This window comes from Salvelinus sp. IW2-2015, linkage group LG13 (assembly GCF_002910315.2).
Source record: "Salvelinus sp. IW2-2015 linkage group LG13, ASM291031v2, whole genome shotgun sequence".
Lineage (NCBI taxonomy): Eukaryota > Metazoa > Chordata > Actinopteri > Salmoniformes > Salmonidae > Salvelinus > Salvelinus sp. IW2-2015.
In genome coordinates, this window is record NC_036853.1 from 38,217,687 (window position 1) to 38,240,032 (window position 22,346).

Genomic DNA, 22,346 nt, shown 5'->3' on the forward strand with positions numbered 1-22,346 from the left:
CAGCAGGCCTTGATGTTACACCAGACCACTGTCGAATATTAATGGAGCTTGTGGTTATTTCTAATGCCTGTGTTTCTCTCCTACAGGCCAAGAGTCATGCCAAGAGGGGCATTCGCAGGCTCAAGCAAAGGGTGACCTATGTGAATTCACACCTCTCCAGGGCTCACAGACACACTCTGTTTTATATGGAGCATGTGACTCAGCTCACTCGGAGATGAGCAGGGTTGTAATGCCTTGTGAAACATGCGCATTGTGCTTTGGTCAGGAGTGTACATGTTTTATCAGTGTCCCTCTGCCTATAGCCTGTCGTCAACCAGCTACAGCCCTAACCCTTTATTGTTTGCATATTTCATAAATGAGCCACTGATTCCTTCAAAGGAAATGCAACCAGATGTATGTTTCCATAAGTCTGGTCCTTTAGTCAGGGACACGGACTAACTGGCTCTCACTAGGCTGTACTAGGCACACACACACACGTCGCTATGTGTGCATACACATGAGTTCAGAATGATTTAATCTGATTTGACCTGGCCACACTCCAAATACATGCATAACTGTCTGTTTTATTATGTTATACACACATTATGGCACACTCACTTGACACACTCACTCCTCTCTCTTTCTCTCGCTCTCCCCCCCTCTCGTTTTCTCACACCATATCTCCATCTCCTCCCTCTATCGCTCTCTCTCAGGAAGAGGAGGATGATGGGCCGTTCTGCTCAGGGTCTCCCACCAGCACCAAGAGTCTGTCACCACGGAGACTGCAGAAGAGGAGACATGTGAGTGACACACACGCACAAACTATTCCTACGTCTCCGTTCCCATCCCTCTCTTCCCATCTCTCTTCTCATCTATCTCCACATCTAATCTCTCTTCCTCATCTACCTCTTCCCTTGGTCTAGTCTCTCCATCCTTCCTCCTATTCATTACTTTGTAGTAGTTTGTCAATGTGCCAGATGATAAGTAATGATAAGCAGATTTTCTAGTGTGTAACATCAGCAATAGTAATATGCACTGTACACTCTACAATGTGTATGTGAGTTTGTTAGTTTGCTCCGTCTGTATGGACAGTCAACACAACAACACAGCTCCTCTGCTTTTCAGCACTTCTTATGGAGAATCTGCTTGTGGCATCATTAAAAACACGGCGTGTTTTCCTAGTATGTGCAAGCTGGCACACGCACTCTCCATGCACCCCCCCATACCTGTCTGTTTCTCTCTCTTGTTCCCTCCTCTTTGTTTCTCTCTCTTGTTCTCCCCCCCCCCTCTCTCTCTCTCTGACGCACTCACACAAACAATACTCCTGTTAGATTTAGCTTGCATGGTGATTGCGAAGTTGTCAGCTCGATGTCACATACATCCCTGCTGAAAAACCGCATAGACCAGCATAAATTTCAAGCTTGTCTGTGCTGGTTCATGCAGGTCTGACCAGCATGGTCTAGTTGGTCAAGCTGGTCTGACCAGTGTGATCTAACTGGTTCTGCTGGCCCACCAGCATGGTCTTGCTGTTTATGCTGGCAGACCAGCATGCTCTAGCTGGTCTAGCTGGTCTGATCAGCATGGTCAAGCTAGTTATGCAGGTAGACCAGCCTTCGATGTGTTTTCTCTGGTGATAGCCTTCGTTATGTTTTTGCTGGTAAACCTCCTTCGGCTGTGTTTTTACTGGTGGCTAGCCTTCACTGTGTTTTGGACACTGTTGGTTTTGCTTTAGCATAAGCTTGACATCAAGTCACATTATGCTGGCTTGCAAAGTGATATTTAATTCCAATTGGAATCCAGCCAGAGTGGATTCCGCCAATCTGCATTCAGAATGACTGGAAGGGATAGACAGATTAATAAATGAGACTACCTAAACTACACTATATACGGAAGTATGTGGACACCCCTTCAAATTTGTGGATTCTGCTATTTCAGCCTCACCCATTGCTGGCAGGTGTATAAAATCGAGCACACAGCCATGCAATCTCCATAGACTAACATTGGCAGTTGAATGGCCTTACTGAAGAAAGAGCTCAGTGACTTTCAACTTGGCACCATCATAGGATGCCACCGTTCCAACAAGTTAGTTTGTAAAATGTCTGCCCTACTAGAGCTGCCCCGGTCAATTGTAAGTGCTGTTATTGTGAAGTGGAAATGTCTAGGAGCATCAACGGCTCATCCACAAAGTGGTAAGCCACACAAGCTCACAGAACGGGACCACCAAGTGCCGAAGTGCCTAAAAATCGCCTGTCCTCTGTTGCAACACTCCACGACTGAGTTCCAAACTGCCTCCAGAAGCAACGTCAGCACAAGAACTGTTCGTCGGAAGCTTCATGAAATGAGCTTCCATGGACGAGCAGCCGCACACAAGTTTAAGATCACCATGCGCAATGCCAAGCGTCGGCTGGAGTAGTGTAAAGCTCGCCGCCATTGGACTCGAGCAGTGGGAACGCCTTCTCTGGAGTGATGAATCACGCTTCACCATCTGGCTGTCCCCACAGGTGTCCACATACCTTTGGTAATGTTGTGTATCTAAACTTGAACAACCATTTAAGTAACGGGTGCAATAAGTCAAACTAACAGATTGGATTGGTTTAGAAAAATTTATGTTATTTGTCTTTGTGCAGCAAAATATCAAATAAATGTGCATAAACACAGATATTGAAACAAACAATTAAAAACATCTCAATGCGATAGAGCATGCTGGGAAATATGATAATGGTGGGCGTGGTTTTGCAGACCAGCGAAATTCGGAATACTTAGGAGTCAACCTCACTTGGGATTTTAACTCACCTCAAGGTTGCCACCGATCTGAATTTCCTGCTACGCCACTGGATCTACATTCTGTCATTTGTCCCGGTAGGGCAGCGCTTCCCAACCTCGGTCCTGGGGATACCACGGGGTGCACGTTTAGTTTTTTGCCCTAGCACTAACCAGCTGATTCAAATAATGAACTCATCATCAAGGTTTGAGTATTTGAATCAGCTGTGTATTGGACCGAGTTTGGGAAACGCTGCTGTAGGGGGAACTCTTTTGGGTTCCACGTAGAACCCTGTCATTTGTTACTATGGGGGAACTCTTTTGGGAGCCACGTATAACCCTTTTGATTTGTCCCTGCAAGATCAAACTTTTTTGAGTTCCGTTTAGGGCCCTCATGAAGAACCCTCTGGTTCCAGGTAGAACCAATGACATGTTCTACAGTTATACTTATAGGATACTTTAAATGTGCTTATGTAAAAAATTACTGTAATTTGACAGTAAGTTACCTACTGAGTTGCAGTAAGAATAGTGTTTTTATATACTGAATAAAAATATAAACACAACATGCAAGTATTTAAAAGATTTTACTGAGTTACAGTTCAAATTAGGAAATCAGTCAATTTAAATAAAATATTTGGCCCTAATCTATGGATTTCACATGGCTGGGAATACAGATATGCATTTGTTGGTCACAGATACTGTACCTTAAAAAAAGGTAGGGGCATGGGTCAGAAAACCAGTCAGTATCTGGTGTGACCACCATTTGCCTCATCTCCTTCGCATAGAGTTGATCAGGCTGTTGATTGTGGCCTGTGGAATGTTGTCCCAGACTTCTTCAATGGCTGTGCAAAGTTCCTGGATATTGGCGAGAACTGGAAAATGCTGTCACACATGTCAATCCAGAGCATTACAAACATGCTCAATTGGTGACATTTCTGGTGAGAATGTAGGCCATGGAAGAACTGGGACATTTTCAGCTTCCAGGAATTGTGTACAGATCCTTGCAAAATGGGGCCGTGCATTAATCATGCTAAAACATGAGGTGATGGCGGCGGATGAATGGCATGACAATTAGCCTCAGGATCTCGCCACGGTATCTGTGTGCATTCAAATTGCCATCGATCAAATGCAATTGTGTTCGTTGTCTGTAGCTTATGCCTGCCCATACCATAACCCCACCGCCACCATGGGGCACTCTGTTCACAACGTTGACATCAGCAAACCCCTAGCCCACATGACGCCATACACGTGTCTGCGGTTGTGAGGCCGGTTGGATGTACTGCCATATTCTCTAAAACAACATTGGAGGCGGCTTATGGTAGAGAAATTAACATTAAATTATCTGGCAACAGCTCTGGTGGACATTCCTGCAGTCAGCATGCCAATTGCACTCTCCCTCAAAACTTGAGACATCTGTGGCATTGTGTTGTGTCAAAACTGCACATTTTAGTGGCCTTTTATTGTCCCCAGCACAAACTGCACCTGTGTAATGATCATGCTGTTTAATCAGCTTCTTGATATGCCACACCTGTCAGGTGGATGGCAAAGGAGAAATGCTCACTAACAGGGATGTAAACAAATGTGTGCCCAACATTTGAAAGAAATACGCTTTTTGTGGGTATGGAACATTTCTAGGATATTTGGGGACCAACACTTTACATGTTGCGTATATATCTTTGTTCAGTATAGTTAATTTTTTTGTGAGCCTAACACTCGTTTCTATAGAGCGAAATCAAGTCAACAACTATGTAAATCAAATCAAATCAAATTTTATTAGTCACATACACATGGTTAGCAGATGTTAATGCGAGTGTAGCGAAATGCTTGTGCTTCTAGTTCCGACAATGCAGTAATAACCAACAAGTAATCTAACCTAACAATTCCACAACTACTACCTTATACACACACACAAGTGTAAAGGGATAAAGAATATGTACATAAAGATATATGAATGAGTGGTGGTACAGAACGGCATGGCAAGATGGCAGTAGATGGTATAGAGTACGTATATACATATGAGATGAGTACTGTAGGGTATGTAAACATAGATGGCATAGTTTAAAGTGGCTAGTGGTACATTATTACATAAGATGGCAAGATGCAGTAGATGATATAGAGTACAGTATATACATATGAGATGGGTAATGTAGGGTATGTAAACATTATATTAAGTGGCATTGTTTAAAGTGGCTAGTGGTACATTTTTACATAATTTCCATCAATTCCCATTTTTAAAGTGGCTGGAGTTGAGTCAGTAGTTGGCAGCGGCCGCTAAATGTTAGTGGTGGCTGTTTAACAGTCTGATGGCCTTGAGATAGAAGCTGTTTTTCAGTCTCTCGGTCCCTGCTTTGATGCACCTGTACTGACCTCGCCTTCTGGATGATAGCGGGGTGAACAGGCAGTGGCTTGGGTGGTTGTTGTCCTTGATGATCTTTATGGCCTTCCTGTGACATGGGTGTGTAGGTGTCCTGGAGGGCAGGTAGTTGCCCCCGGTGGTGCGTTCTGCAGACCTCACTACCTCTGGAGAGCCTTACGGTTGTGGCGGAGCAGTTGCCGTACCAGGCGGTGATACAGCCGACAGGATCTCGATGTGTGCATCTGTAGAAGTTTGTGAGTGCTTTTGGTGACAAGCCGAATTTCTTCAGCCTCCTGAGGTTGAAGAGGCGCTGCTGCGCCTTCTTCCCAAACGCTGTCTGTGTGGGTGGACCAATTCAATTTGTCCGTGATGTGTAACCCGAGGAACTTAAAACTTTCCACCTTCTCCACTACTGACCCGTCGATGTGGATAGGGGGGTGCTCCCTCTGCTGTTTCCTGAAGTCCACAATCATCTCCTTTGTTTTGTTGACGTTGAGTGTGAGGTTATTTCCCTGACACCACACTCCGAGGGCCTCACCTCCTCCCTGTAGGCCGTCTCGTCGTGTTTGGTAATCAAGCCTACCACTGTAGTGTCATCCGCAAACTTGATGATTGAGTTGGAGGCGTGCATGGCCACGCAGTCGTGGTGAACAGGGAGTACAAGAGAGGGCTCAGAACGCACCCTTGTGGGGCCCCAGTGTTGAGGATCAGCGGGGTGGAGATGTTGTTACCTACCCTCACCACCTGGGGGCGGCCCGTCAGGAAGTCCAGGACCCAGTTGCACAGGGCGGGGTCGAGACCCAGGGTCTCGAGCTGATGACGAGTTTGGAGGGTACTATGGTGTTAAATGCTGAGCTGTAATCGATGAACAGACATTCTCACATGGGTATTCCTCTTGTCCAGATGGGTTAGGGCAGTGTGCAGTGTGGTTGCGATTGCGTCGTCTGTGGACCTATTGGGTCGGTAACAAATTGGAGTGGGTCTAGGGTGTCCGGTAGGGTGGAGGTGATATGGTCCTTGACTAGTCTCTCAAAGCACTTCATGATGACGGAAGTGATGGCTACGGGGCGGTATCGTTTAGCTCAGTTACCTTAGCTTTCTTGGAACAGGAACAAGCCCTCTTGAAGCATGTGGGAACAGCAGACTGGGTAAGGATTGATTGAATATGTCCGTAAACACACCCAGCCAGCTGTCTGCGCATGCTCTGAGGACGCGGCTGGGAATGCCGTCTGGGCCTGCAGCCTTGCGAGGGTTAACACGTTTAATGTTTTTACTCACCTCGGCTGCAGTGAAGGAGAGCCCGCAGGTTTTGTGTAGGGGCCGTGTCAGTGGCACTGTATTGTCCTCAAAGCGGGCAAAAAAGTTGTTTAGCCTGTCTGGGAGCAGACATCTGGTCCGCGACGGGGCTGGTTTTCTTTTTGTAATCCGTGATTGACTGTAGACCTGCCACATACCTCTTGTGTCTGAGCTGTTGAATTGCGACTCGATTTTGTCTCTGTACTGGACTTAGCCTGTTTGATTGCCTTGCGGAGAGAATAGCTACACTGTTTGTATTCGGTCATGCTTCCGGTCACCTTGCCCTGTTTAAAAGCAGTGGTTCGTGCTTTCAGTTTCACGCGAAGCTGCCGTCAATCCACGGTTTCTGGTTTGGGAATGTTTAATCGTTGCTGTGGGTACGACATCGTCAATGCACTTCCTAATGAACTCGCTCAACGATCAGCATATTCGTCAATATTGTTGTTGGACGCAATGCGGAACATATTCCAATCCGCGTGATCGAAGCAGTCTTGAAGCGTGGATTCAGATTGGCGGACCAGCGTTGAACAGACCTGAGCGCGGGAGCTTGTTGTTTTAGTTTCTGTTTGTAGGCTGGAATCAACAAAATGAGAGTCGTGGTCAGCTTTTCGAAAGGGGGGCGGGGAGGGCCTTATATGCGTCGCGGAAATTAGTAAAAACAATGATCTAGGGTTTTCCCAGCCCTGGTAGCACAATCGATATGCTGATAGAATTTAGGGAGTTTTGTTTTTAGATTAGCCTTGTTAAAATCCCCAGCTACGATGAATGCAGCCTCAGGGTGTGTGGTTTCCAGTTTACAAAGAGTCAGATAAAGTTCGTTCAGGCCATCGATGTGTCTGCTTGGGGGGAATAATATACGGCTGTGATTATGATTGAAGAGAATTCCCTTGGTAGATAATGCGGTCGACATTTGATTGTGAGGAGTTCTAGATCAGGTGAACAGAATGACTTGAGTTCCTGTGTGTTGTTATGATGATCACACCACGTCTCGTTAATCATAAGGCATACCCCCCGCCCCTCTTCTTACCAGAAAGATGTTTGTTTCTGTCGGCGCGATGCATGAAGAAACCAGCTGGCTGCACGACTCCGTTAGCGTCTCTTGAGTTAGCCATGTTTCCGTGAAGCAGAGCACGTTGCAATCCCTGATGTCTCTCTGGAATGCTCACCGTGCTCGGATTTCATCAACCTTATTGTCAAGAGACTGGACATTGGCGAGTAGTATGCTAGGGATTGGAGCGCGATGTGCCCGTCTCCGAAGCCTGACCACGAGACCGCCTCGTTTTCCCCTTTTACGGCGTCGCACAGGGTCGCCGGCTGGGATCAGATCCATTGTATTGGGTGGAAGGCAAAACACTGGATCCGTTTCGGGAAAGTCATATTCCTGGTAGGAAACGATGATGAGTTGACGTTAATCGTATATTCAGTAGTTCCTCCCGACTGTATGTAATGAAACCTAAGATTACCTGGGGTACCGATGTAAGAAATAACACATAAAAAAGCAAAATACTGCATATTTTCCAAGGAACGCGAAGCGAGGCGGCCATCTCTTTCCGGCGCCGGAAATAACTTAGGACGCTGGGTTGAAGGGAGTTGTTTTTATTAAGCAAATATTCAACTGAGTTCAGCGCAGAAACGTGGTAATTAAATAAAATGACCATAATCCATTAGTCCTGTTCTTTCCGGCTCGGACAGAGATGGATACATTTATGCCTGCTACATTTGGTTAGATACACACAGACTGCATAGACCACATGAGAGGAATGTACATGACACAAGACAATAGAGAGGGATAGACAGTTTGTGAAAGTACTAGTAAAAGACCTACTAAAATGATTTTGTAAGTCCAGCTAAATAGTATGACTAAAGACAGTGCAGTATGGGGAGCACAGAGATAAAGTGATCTGGCAGGCCGGATCTGCCTGAGCAGAGATGAGATGATGACTTTAAGGAATTAAAAATAATAAAGCCATCAAATAAAAATATGCGTACACAACTGAAATATGTGTACGCATTTTAGAGCTGACCCCATTTAGTCGATTGTTTGGTCAATAGGCTGTTGGTCAACCCGAAATGTCATTAATCGAGCAGTCACAAATCTATATTTTTATTTCATGGTGCACAAGACACCTGTCTGATTCGTGCCTGTCTCAGTGGACTAAACCATTGCGGAGGCCACAGGGACGGCACAGTTCATCACTCTTAAGATGTGATACTAAAATTGAATATGGTTATATAATGTAAAAAATAATGGTGCAACACTAATAAATCTAGTATTATTTTTGGTAGCACTTTAATTGACACCCAGTGTCATAACATGTTATGTCATAAGAGCTGACATAACTTGTCATAACCTGTTATAATATGGTCATAACACTGTCATGACACATGCATTATTTTATGGCTGTTTATGACACCTACATAAGTGTAAAATCCCACAAACCTACCACACAAGGCAAAATATTCCGTTATACCATAGCCTATGTGTCAACGGTATGTTTGTTATATAATGTTTTTGGAAAATGGCCATATTAAATTATCATTATAATTGTGCACGCATTGATGGCAGACATTTACTTACCCCAATGCTCTGTTGCTGATTACTGGGATGAATGCAGGAGCAGATTTATGGAGCAGGACAAGACACCCTCTTTTTGACTGATGACTGGAATAAGGCCATGTATGTGATAGGCCTATCTGGCTTATATGATTATGATGGTCATTATGCTTCTTGACAGTGTCAAAGTGTATTTTCATAGTCCAAGTAAATTGACACAGGATAGTTATAATACTTCATTACAGTGTCATGAAGTAAATGTTCTACTAGTTATTTAAAATATGATTTTTTTTTAACTAAAGAATTCACTATAACAACAACAGGATTTGTTTATTTATTTTATTTAACCTTTATTTAACTAGAGAAGTCAGTTAAAAACAAATTCTTATTTACAATGATGGCCTAAGCCAAATGTGCGCCACCCTATGGAACTCCCAATCACGTCCGGATGTGATACAGCCTGGAATCGAACCAGGGTCTGTAGTGACGCCTCTAGCACTGAGATGCAGTGCCTTAGACCGCTGCACCCCTCAGGAGCCCAATAAACAAACTTTCAAATTAAAGGAAACTTCTTGGCAGCAAAAAACTACTTTGATTAAATGTTTTGACACTCTTATGTAGGTGTCATAACCAGCCATAAAATAACACAAGATACCTATGTTACAACAGGTGTAAATATATGGGTCAAGACAATATTATGACCATGTTATGACTAGTTATGTCAGCTGTTATGACACATTATGACATGGTTATGATCGTGTTATGACACTGGGTGTTAAGTAAAGTGTTTTTCACAGCACAGTTGAAAAATATATGGCAAATAGAAATCAAAACTGGATGGTGTTCAGAGATAGATGGGAGGGGTTGAGTGGAGCTGAAGGGTGGGACTAAAAACAAACCAAGGATAACTATAGTAAAATACACTGTGTCCGTAAAATGTATATAGTATGTATAATCTGGAAGTAGAAGCCTAAGTGTTGTTCGTTAGTTTACTCTAATTATGGGAGGGGTGGTAGGGTTAGGGGAAAATAATAAAGGAACATTTGCTCGATATTTGGCAACATAACCATCAACCACTTAAACTAGTACAACACTTCCACTGAGGGTTGGCACAAATACACATATATTAGTTCACCCCCCCCCCCCCAATATGCTAATGAGCCCCACTGGTACATTGTCCCCACGTACATTTCAAATCTCTGTGATGATTATATTTATATATTTCAAAATATTGTGTAGAAAAATGTACTATTATACTAGATTATGTACCCTAAAAGGAACCAACCAATCAGAGGTTCCTATGTGTACCTCTGAAGGTACCTTATGTTTACCTTTGACATCTTTGTACCTCAGGGAACAGCACTGTATCCTAACCATACGCAAATTTTGAGAGTGTATGTTTTTGGTAGTAAAGATGTATCTGGTGGCACTGCTGAGACATTAATGCACTTCCGCCCAAAAGCTTGCAAGTTTAAATCCCCAAAGCAATTTTTGCACACCTTACATCCAGTGTCCCTTAGCACTGCTATTTTTACATTGGTGTTGTGACAATTATTGACTTGGGCAACTTTTAGCAAAGTGCAGGAATGTTTTCTTGCATTAAATCTGTGGCCAATCTCTCTCATGCCCACAGACCTGGTGGCGTAGCAGGAAATTCAGGTCATTAGCAACCAAGAGGTTGTGAGTTCAAATCCCAAGTGAGGTATAGTCTCAAGTAACCAGCGTTCAGCATCACACTGTCCTTTTACAGCAATAACACCTTAATTCAGTTGTAAAAATTCTGTAACTTGTTGTCGTTTACCTTACTTTCACTGCAACCAGTAGCCTGTAGGGTACCATAAATTTATAGGAACTTTTTAACAGTGTAGCATTTCATGGCATAAAAGGAAACCATTGTGGAGAGGAAAAGAACAGGATGGTTCTTCACAACCCTCACAGCAGTAAAGAACCATTCCTGATATGCAAAAAAATATATGGTTACACATATCACCCTCACCCCTGACAAAGAACTCCTCAATAACCTTTTTTGGTGTGTGCTTGCGTGTGTGCTTGCGTGTGTGCTTGTGCGTGTGTGTGTGTGTGTGTGTGGTCTGCAAATCCACATCCATCATTATCATGTTTCCCATGCATGCTCTATTGCAGTTTGATTTTTAGAATTTTGGGATCACACCTACAGACACAAACCAAGGGGAAACACTGAGATTGTGTCCCAAACGGTCGCCACGGCCATGGGTTTCTGTCCTGTAATGGACTGTGTTATATCCTGTGTGCTTGATGAGGCTGATGAACACACAAAAAAAATGTGACGGCTCAACCACTACCAATTAGAGATTCTTTACCGAGGTCTCTGCAACACACATGCACGCACGCCACTGAGCTCTGTTCATGGCCAGAGTAACGGGACCCCAGGGACTCCTGGTGCAGAGACACACTGGATGGCATGTCCCAGAGCACTGGTGTGTGTGTGTGTGTGTGTGTGTGTGTGTGTGTGTGTGTGTGTGTGTGTGTGTGTGTGTGTGTGTGTGTGTGTGTGTGTGTGTGTGTGTGTGTGTGTGTGTGTGTGTGTGTGTGTGTGTGTGTGTGTGTGTGTGTGTGTGTGTGTGTGTGTGTGTGTGTGTGTGTTAGGCATCGCTTCCAGTTTAAGATATATTTCTCAGTCAGACATGTACCCAGACCAAATCCTCATACCCTGTACCCCTCAATGGAGCCCCATTGTCCAAGACTACCTCTCCGTTCCTGCGACCTGCATATGACCCAGCCCCATACCCGAGCCCTGTACTCAACTCATATACCCCATTCTGACAATATACAGTACCTTTGCCTCAACCCCAAACTCTATCTGTTCTTGGTAATAAAGATAAAGATATACCTGGTAGCACTGCTGAAACATTAATGCACTTCTGCCAAAAAGCTTGCCGTTTTAAATCCCCAAAGCATTTATGCACGCTTTACATCAAGTGTCCCTGAGCACTACTATTTAAGAATGAGCAACTGATTTAAGAATGGCGCCGGAGGGGAAAGCTGCGGTTTTACGGGCTCCTAACCAATTGTGCTATTTTGTGTTTTTTCGCATTGTTTGTAACTTATTTTGTACATATCTTGTTGCTACCATCTCTTATGACTCACTTTCTTTAATGAGTTGGACGTGAATGATATAATGTTGCTCCCAGACAATGCCCAAATCCCCGTCATTCACATGAAGAAAATAAGGAAATTCAGGGAGCGGAGATCAGGGTGCATTGTGAGAATTCGTCGGCGAGTGGATAACCCACCTCTACCATCTGTTCTATTAGCCAACGTGCAAGCACTGGAGAATAAACTGGATGAGCTCTGTTCGAGACTATCCTACCAACGGGACATTAAAAACTGTAATATCTTATGTTTCACTGAGTCGTGGCTGAACGACAACATGGATAATATACAGTTGGCTGGGTTTTCTGTGCATCGGCAGGACAGAACAGCTACGTCCGGTAAGACGAGGGGTGGGGGTATGTCTCTATTTGTCAATTACAGCTGGTGCGCTCTGTCTAATATTAAGGTTGTCTCGAAGTATTGCTCGCCTGAGGTAGTGTGGTCTACTGCTTATCATGAAATACTCTATCTACCAAGAGAGTTTTCATCTAAATTTTTCGTAGCTGTCTATTAACCACCACAAATCGCTGCTGGCAATAAGACCGCACTCAACTAGCTGTATAAGGCCATAAGCAAACAAGAAAATGCTAATCCAGAAGCGGCACTCCTAATGGCCGGGGTCTTTAATGCAGGTATCCTCCTGATTCCTGCTTACAAGCAAAAACTAAAGCAGGAAGTACCAGTGACTCGCTCAATACGGAAGTGGTAAGATGACATGGATGGTACACTACAGGACTGTTTTGCTAGCACAGACTGGAATATGTTCCGAGATTCTCCTGATGGCATTGAAGAGTACACCACATCAGTCACTGGTTTCATCAATAATTGCATTGATGACGTACATGTCCCAACCATAAGCCATGGATTACAGGCAACATCCGCACTGAGCTAAAGGCTAGAGCTGCCGCTTTCAAGGAGCAGGACACTAATACGGACGCTTATATAAGAAATCCCGCTATGCCCTCAGATGAACCATCACACAGACAAAGCATCAGTACAGGACTAAGATTGAATCCTACTACACCGGCTCTGACGCTGGTCAAATGTGGCAGGGCTTGCAAACTATTACGGGCTACAAAGGGAAACCCAGCCACGAGCTACCCAGTGACGCGAGCCTACCAGATGGGCTAAATGTATTTTATGCTCGCTTCGAAGCAAGCAACTCTGAACCATGCATGAGAGCACCAGCTTTTCCGGACGACTGTGTGATCATGCTCTCCGTAGTCGATGTAAGCAAGACCTTTAAACAGGTCAACATTCACAAGGCCGCAGTGCCAGATGGATTAACAGGACGTGTATTCAAAGCATGCGCAGACCAACTGGCAAGTGTCTACACTGACATTTTCAACCTCTCCCTGACCGAGAGAGTCTGTAATACCTACATGTTTCAAGCGGACCACCATAATCCCTGTGTCCAACAAAGTGAAGGTAACCTGCCTAAATGACCACCGCCCCGTAGCATTCACGTCAGTAGCCATGAAGTGCTTTGAAAGGCTCACATCAACACCATCATCCCGGAAACCCTAGACCTACTCCAATTCGCATACCGCCCCAACAAATCCACAGATGACGTAATTTCAATCGCACTCCACACTGCCCTTTCCCACCTGGACAAAAGGAACACCTATGTGAGAATGCTGTTCATTGACTACAGCTCAACATTCAACACCATAATGCCCACAAAGCTCATCACTAAGCTAAGGACCCTGGAACTAAACACCTCCCTCTGAAACTGGATCCTGGACTTCCTGACGTGCCGCCCCTAGGTGGTAAGGGTAGGCAACAACACATCTGCCACGCTCATCCTCAACACGGTGGCCCCTCAGGGGTGCGTGCTAAGTCCCCTCCTGTACTCCCTTGTCACCCACGACTGCGTGGCCAAGCACGATGCCATCACCATCATTAAGTTTGCTGATGACACGACAGTGGTAGGCCTGATCACCGACAATGATGTGACAGCCTATAGGGAGGAGGACAGAAACCTGGCAGTGTGGTGCCAGGACAACAACCTCTCCCTGTCACGATCGTCAAAGGGAGAGAGAGAGGCGCAGCGTGATATGAATACATCTTCTTTTATTTTACGACAAAGATGAACACGAAACGAAACACTTATACAAACTATACAAAACAACAAACAACCGTGAAGCTACAAACGAAAGTGCACACACAAGCTACTTACGTTCAACATAGACAATCTCCCACAATCACCTAAAGCCTATGGCTGCCTTAAATATGGCTCCCAATCAGAGACAACAATAACCAGCTGTCTGATTGAGAACCAAACCAGGCAACCATAGACTTTCCTAGAACTCTCTCCTGAACACAACCCCATACCCTATACAACACCCCCTAAACAATACACACACCCTAAACTAGACAAAACACACAAACTTCCCATGTCACACCCTGACCTAACTAAAATAATAAAGAAAACAAAGAATACTAAGGCCAGGGCGTGACATAACCCCCCCCTCAAGGTGAAAACTCCGGACGCACCAGCATAAAGTCTAGGGGAGGGTCTGGGTGGGCATCCGTCCACGGTGGCGGCTCAGGCTCTGGGCGTGGTCCCCACCCCACCATAGTCAACCCCCGCTTTTGTAGCCCCCTCCCAATGACCACCCTCCAAATAAACCCACCTAAAATAAGAGGCATCAGTGGGACAAGGGGCAGCACCGGGACAAGGGGCAGCACGGGGACACAGGGGCAGACCGGGAACATCAGGGGCAGCACCGGGACAACGGGCTGCACCGGGACGAGGGGTCAGCACGGGACCAAGCGCGGCAGCACCGGAACTGTAGCGGATCGCGCCGCTTGCACCGTAAAATTTGAAAACGGAACGTGCCATTGGTTTCTCTCGGATTGATGGACGTTGAACTCGCCTGGTTCCAGGAACCTGAGCTGAAGCCTAGTCTAACATGTCTGACTTCAAAAGAGTGCTGTCTGAGAGTCGCCGCTAAAACTGCGTCAGCGCGTCTGAGCACTTCTATTCACGTAGTTCGTGATTTCATGCGGCGTTCTTGAGCAAATGCCGGTCTTGCCACGGCGCTCTGTCCCTGGAGCCACTCCCTTGCTATGCCTTGCGTCACGGCTTCCTCTACTCAGGAAGCCTGCGTATGCCGTTTGCCCAAGGGCGTGCCATCTGTAGCACCATTGCCCGCTTGACTGCCTAGCGCATGCGTGTGATTGTCACACCTCCAGCGTTCGTGGCACCGGACCTATTCATGAGAGCGCCCGTCTGTCTACGGCAGCCCAATTAGTAGCATAAGTTGAGGAAATAGTCATTGATAGTCTCATTGTGAAAGACGTGCAGCTCCATGCTCTCATGAGCTCTTGCCAGGCAGTCACGGAGCTTGCACAGAGCTCCGGCAGTCTTCTAGTTGGACGCTCGCGGAGTGGCCGCTCATGCCATGTAACAGAAGAAAGCCGAACACAGATCGCGCAAAGCTCAGTTCAGGTAGCGTCACAGCAAAGACCTCTGCCAGCTAGCAGTTAGGAACAGAGACCGAGAGCTGCCAGCCAGGGTCAGAGGCCGCACAGATGCCGAAAGCCATGTTCAGGAGCCGCCAGAGCAAACGCTTAGCCACGTCAGCGAGCTGCGAGATTGCAGCCAGCCAGATCAGGTGACCGATGTAACAAAGAAGCCTCTGCTAGCCCAGTCTCGTGCGAGCAGCCAGGACCGCACGAACAGACACGCTCAAGGAGAATTGTCAAGAAGCTGACCCATAACAATGCAATGAGTCTGACCCGGTGACAGTTATGAGTATGCGACCTCTAAGTCCGCGATGCACTTGCCACCTTCATCTCTACCGTGTTTGTCCTGGCTCATAATATCTGTCTGCATTCATTCCAGTAAATTAGACAGGGGCATGGGGTAAGTATTTTTGCCTCAGATAGGAGCTGTCGCAGCTTCAGCTCCAGGAGACTTGACTATCACAGATCCGGAGCTACACAGGTCCGGAGCTCCACTACAGTCGCGGAGCTAGCCTTAGTACCCGGAGCTACGTTAGGTCGAGTCCAGCGTTCTCAATGCAGAGGATGCGTGATTGAATACGTGTCCACATGTGAGAGAATTCAATAGTTATTGCGGATGGCTTGTTTTTGTGTTGGGATTTTGTGGGTGATTGTTTCCTGTCTCTGTGTTTGTGTTTCTGCACCCAGAATTGAGGATATTTCGGACATTCACTGTTTGTTTTTGTCCTAGTGATTTTGTGTACACTGTTTCAGACGTGCTATCAGATACACACATGTGAGAACATTGTTGAAGCATCTAAATCGATCCAGGCTGCTTATAATGATGGTCACCTACACTCTTCTATTTCCCAGGAAGAAAACGCTGTCGTCAACACCCGTTTCTCTCCCACTAGAGCAAGACTAACGAGAATGATTGTGTGAGTGGAGGCAAATGATAGATTTGTCCGACTTCTACGCACACTCATTCACAATCACGGTGTGTTAGTGGCACGTCAGTTGTCGAGAAGTTTTATTAAGTAGTGTATTTTGGAACTTGTTTTGGTTTGTCCTTCCACAAGGGCAATTAACGTGTCATATAAAGTACCAAAAGGTCACCAACGCACAAGTTGTTGTGTGAAGAAGGGCACGACAATGTAAGCCATTTATATCACCCTACATGAATAGGATTATAGATTGGACTGACGAGTGGGGTGCCACTTAGATTCCGTAATCTATAACGGGTGTTCTGAACAGCCAAGACAATATGACACTCGAGAGCAAATTATCCGTGAACCGTTCTTTTTGGGTGACCGTCTACCTAGTAAATTGTCGTTGCAGACGACTTGTCAGTTTTGTTGTACGCATCGGTTTATTCTTAGTCATGGCGATTTATCAAATTTTTAAAATTTCTAAGTTCATCAGTCTCTCACATCTGATGGCGCTTAGCATAGGGTACTGAGGACCTCACGGTAGCTAGGTCCCAACTGGAGCGTTTTAGTGCAATGTGTCCCTGCGACACTCGACTGGAGTATAATGACGTTCGTGCAGGTGTTAGTCTCAGAAACTTGTAGCTGGACTTACAAAATCATTTTGGTAGGCCAAAAAAATTGGCAAAACATCTCCAGTCCACCGAATGTTTCCATAGTACACTTGTTATGCTCTTGCTATCCCTTTCTACAAAAACTGTCTATTCTCTATTGGTTCTTGTTATGTATTTCATAGTCTTGTTAAGACCAAAATTGTCAGCACCATGGCCAAGCGGTACGGAGCCGCCAAGTCTGGTTTCAATAAGACAGCTTCTAACTCCCAAGACCAGGTAAGCACTGCGGAACAATTAATTAAGGAATGGACACACCAGACTAATACTGCAAATAGACCTATGGATATGGTCATTTATATTATTACCCGTCCTTCTGCGCCTGAAACCTGCAGTGAATAGCTTAATAAAGCAACTCCCCCCCCCTCCTCATAGTTATTTCACTACTCGCCTGCTACTCGCTGTTTATCTCATACTGTTGCATGAGTACACTTCTACTCCTTCCATACATGATATGAGAAATTACTCCCAGCTACATTGACTCAGTACCGGCACCCCCTGTATATAGCCTCATTATTTTGTTTATTTAGTAAATATTTTCTTAACTCTATTTTCTTAAAACTTCATTGTTTGTTAAGGGCTTGTAAGTAAGAATTTCACGGTAAGGCCTACACCTGTTGTATTCGGCGCATGTGACAAATATACTTTGACTTGATTTGATCTCTACTGTACCTGGCCCAATGTAGGCCAGGGCTACCTCTCTGCTCCTCTCCATCTCTGCATATTAAAGAGATATTACAAACCATTTATCTAGTGTATAATTCGTACACACTTTGCCCTGCACACACCTCACACACAAACCCAAACCTCACACACACCTCACTCACGTACTCACGAACTCACACTCAGCTCTCTGAGTGATATAGACATCTTAACTTCTCATACCTTTTATCACCATGTAGTATTAACAGCAACCTCTGTTTCTGTCGTTGAAATCAAATTAATGAATGATCTGGTTCATCTGGAGTTTATTCTAATATTAGATATTTTATATTAGATCAGTGTAATTATGAAATGAACATTTTCGGTTTTGTTTTATTGGCCAGTTCATTCAATGTCACTAAAAGAGCATGTCCATTAAAGTATGTGGGAGGTATTCCTTGATTTGCACACCCGGAATGTTCTCTTAGTGTGAAATACAAACAAACACAAACCTATTGTCTTGCTTCTCTATGTTTGGGAGTGATTGCTCACCTCGTGTGTGTTTGTGTGTGTGTTTTAGCGGATGCAACAGTACGTTAGCTGTGTGAAAGCGAGACGGTGGTATGCATAGTGACAGCAGGCTTGTGGCAGGGCTCAGCAGTGTGACGCTGACACTACTCTACCATAGACTGAATAAATGCTAGCATGGGGGGGTGGGGAGAGGGAGAGAGAGAGAGAGAGAGAGTGTTTGGGGGGGGTTGGGTGGTGTGGATGGTTTGTTTTTGTGCTTCTGTTCTAATGGGGAAAAACTGCACACATCTGCATGGGGATGATGTGGAGATTGGAGCCTGTCAGGTTGTGTGTGGGTGGGTGTGTGCAGGCTGTGTGTGTTTAGGTGGTTATGTGTCGTCTGGCCTGAGATTCTTGTCTGAAGCTAAACTGCCACCTCATGGTAGCTTTAAATTACTGCATACGTCAACAGACACGCTGGTTGATTTTATAGGATTGCTTATTTATTTATTTTTGCAAAATGGTCAGAATACTTTTAATTTAGCCCGTTTGTTAAAAGCGTGTGCTTTCAGAGGCAGCCAGTTGGACAGACAGGCAGGCAGTGTATCCTGCCTCAAACGCTGTCTGTAGTTTTATGTCTAACAGAAAGACAGACTTGGCCATGGTTCTGGCTCCCTCTTTCACTCTATCCCCCCCTCTCTCTGTGTGTCTCTCCCCCCCTCTCTAGCTCCCACTCCCCCCTCTCTATCGCCCTCTCTCTCTCTATCCCTCCTCTTTCTCTCTCTCTCTCATTTCATTTCCCCCCTCCCCCTCTCTCCGTGTGGTTTGTTTGGCATATCTCGCATACCCTGCCAAGCTGTGAGATCAGTGGCCACTCAGAAACACCATATGAAATGTATAATGTAAAGCTGGTACTTAAAGTCTCTAGCGCTCTGTCGTTGGCATGCTCGCTTGACATAACTGGTCATGCAGACGAGAGACTGAAAGAGAGAAAAAAAAGTTTTTCTTCAAATATTTCTACTGAAATGGACAGTGATTACTATTTTCCCCTCGTAAGAAGGGGAGTGAAATATAGAGTTATTGTATGGCATATGAAGGATTAATAGAGCCACTGCCGTGAGCGCTCCTTTAAATAGATTTCATATCTTGGCTCATTCCGTTTGGAAAGCGGAAGCTTGACACTATACAACAGGTTAGAAGATGACTTGGCAATATTGAAACTCTCCTCACTTACTGCATGACTGGCTGGAATATACAGGTTTTTATTTCACCAGAATTGCCTCAATAAATTATTCTTCGTTATAAAAAAACGTTTACTGTAAATAATGATTTGTTGCCACAAAATGGGCAACTGCAGAGGTATTGACGATGACTAAACATGCAGCCACTGTAAAAAAAAAAATAACTCACCATTGTGTATATCACATAAGTGATCAAAAAAGTATTCTAATTTTTTTTTCACAGACAGGTCTATTGTTATGCCAGCAGAGGTTACTGTGCAGAGTACCTATTGAACCACATTAACCGTGTGTTTAGTGATTTTAGTGTGCTTTTAAACAAATTAGAGGCTTTTTTCCCCCCCTTCTGTCCTCCAAACTGATGGTTTTTAGCCAGATTTCGTGAAATAGCCTTTTTCATTTTCATTATTAGACTTCATTTGCTGCCTCCTTTTCCTGGTGTGGCACTCTCCCTCGCTCTCTCCTTCTTTCTCCCCTTCTCTTTCACTGCAGCAGACTCACTGCGAGAGACAAAATAACAGTCATCTGTCATATGAGAGAGATGAAAGGACAGAGAGAATGAGCGGCAGAGATGGAGGCTGAGGGAATGAGGGGGGGGGGGGAAACGAGAAAGAGAGGGGAGACGGGAGAGAATCACTTTTCCATTTTCACCTCTCAGTTTTATATTAGTCTGTCATGAGAAGTGAAGGGGACGTTGTTTCACCCAGACTTCCTCTAGCATGGTTGTCTCGTCTTTACTGTTTCATCAGATAACATGCTACTGCCACTGTAATAATTACAACTCTGGATGACTTCCATGTTCATTCAGTATGTGTGTTTCATAAATGGAAAGTGTGTGCTATGCTTTTTTGTTTCCTGTATGTTTTGCCCTTCCAACCGTATGTAGGTGTAGGTTGTCTAGCATGGATATAATTATGACCATAGGAAAGGGCAAGCTGAGCTGGGTGTGGTTATGATGTGGGCTGAGCTCTATGGCCTGGGTATGGTTTGTTGTGTTTGAGGGTTCACCTTGTTTTAATAAACACCTAGACACACCGAGAGGCCGCTTCCCTAAAACATGCCTAAGTGCACAAATGAACAGGCTAAATAGCAGCAAGGACCATGGTGATGTGTGTGTGTGTGTGTGTGTGTGTGTGTGTGTGTGTGTGTGTGTGTGTGTGTGTGTGTGTGTGTGTGTGTGTGTGTGTGTGTGTGTGTGTGTGTGTGTGTGTGTGTGTGTGTGTGGCTGTGTGTGTGTGTGTGTGTGTGTGTGTGTGGCGCGTGTGCATGGCATGTGTGTGTGTGCCCCAGCGCCCACCCTCTTGCAGGTGCATCTCCAGTCTCCCTAACTGTCAAGCCAGCCTCAGCGTCTGCGTGAATGATTTGATATGTGTGCGTATGAACGCCCGTGCGCTTGTGTGTACATGGTATCACAGTGCTGATTTACGGCCCTGACACAGGAATCCATTAAAGTTTTTTTGAGGAGATGGGAGGCCTGAGCCGCTCTGTAATGGTCTTTATTATTATAGCTCCTAGCTACCAGAGACAGAGAGCAGCCTGAGCCGGGCAATCAGCGCCGCACTACATGTGTTCCTGTTTAGCCCAATGGCAAAGAGGACTAAGTGGCCGCTCCACACATTTCTCCTCCCTTAGCTTTTATGGCGAAGGCGGCGGTTAACCTTTTCTGTATGCATGCGCGCGTTTGTGTAAGGTGTGTGTGTGTGTACCCTAAATGAGCAGCGGCCAGCGACACGTTACATTGCGCCCGTCTTGCTGGCACTGTGTCAGCTAATCAAGACCGGGTTGGTGCAAGGCCCTAATGTTTCCCCCCTCTCCTCTGTCTCCAGGGGTTATGGGTCCCCCTTTCCCTCTTTCTCTCCCTCAATCATTTACATCCGACCTGTCCTCTCTCTCTCTCTCGCTCTCTCTCTCTCTCTCTCTCGCGCCCTCTTTTTGTGACGAGTCATGGTTGCCCTCTAGGGGATGTGAAAGTCACAGGCTTTTATAATATGGCAAACCTGGTTTTATAGGCTGCTTTAGAGGCTGCCTTGGTACAGGAAAGAAAGAGGGGTGAGAAGGTAAAGAGAGAGACTGAGATGGTTAGAGAGGACAAGGGAGGGAGAGAGAGAGGGAACATTATACGGTGTGCACGAGATATACAAAGTTGTGAATTAGATGGGCGGAGAGAGAGTTAAAGAGAGGTAGAGTGAGTAAAAGACTACACGTCTGTAGTGGATAAAGGTATTTTTAATAGGAGGCCTTGGGCTGAGCTGAGCTCTTATAGGGGAGGAGGGGGAGGCGTGTGTCTTAAAGGTTCTTTCTCCTTTAAGTCCCCAGACAGTTAAACATGCTACACAGGTGGCTTATTATACACACTGGACTTGAGGTACCAGGCACTGGACTGGGGTGGGAATGACACCCTGTTGCCAACACAAACACAGCACACCGGCATCATACAGAGGTTTTTTTGTTTGTTGTCATGGTCAGATGTAATGGTCATTTGCCTTGAGTAACCTGTAGATCTCATTGTCTCTGTTTGTGTGTTAGCATTATTATGCAAAGTCTTCCATGGGATGTCCTGACTTTGCCATCGATGACGATGAACTGGACACCGCCAGCAAGTAAGAGTCTGAAATAGGAATATGATAATACCAATAATCTCCCAGTAATGTTTGAATATGTATGATCTGTGACATGTATTTATCTATCCTTTCAGGTGAGTCTCATTGAGACAGCTATCAATTTTACTAGTGAGCCCTAGCCAAGAGCAAACATCGCAATACAATAAAGTTAATTCAAGTTGATTCCATGGTAGTTTCCTCTTTCATGAAAGTTGTTTGTTCAGTCATTTGG

At 45.2% G+C, this 22,346-nt stretch overlaps 1 pseudogene; it reads left to right on the forward strand.

Moving 5' to 3' along the window:
* The window catches only part of LOC111971415 (DENN domain-containing protein 1B-like), a 160,409-nt pseudogene that overhangs the window by 132,495 nt on the left and 5,568 nt on the right, over positions 1-22,346 (forward strand).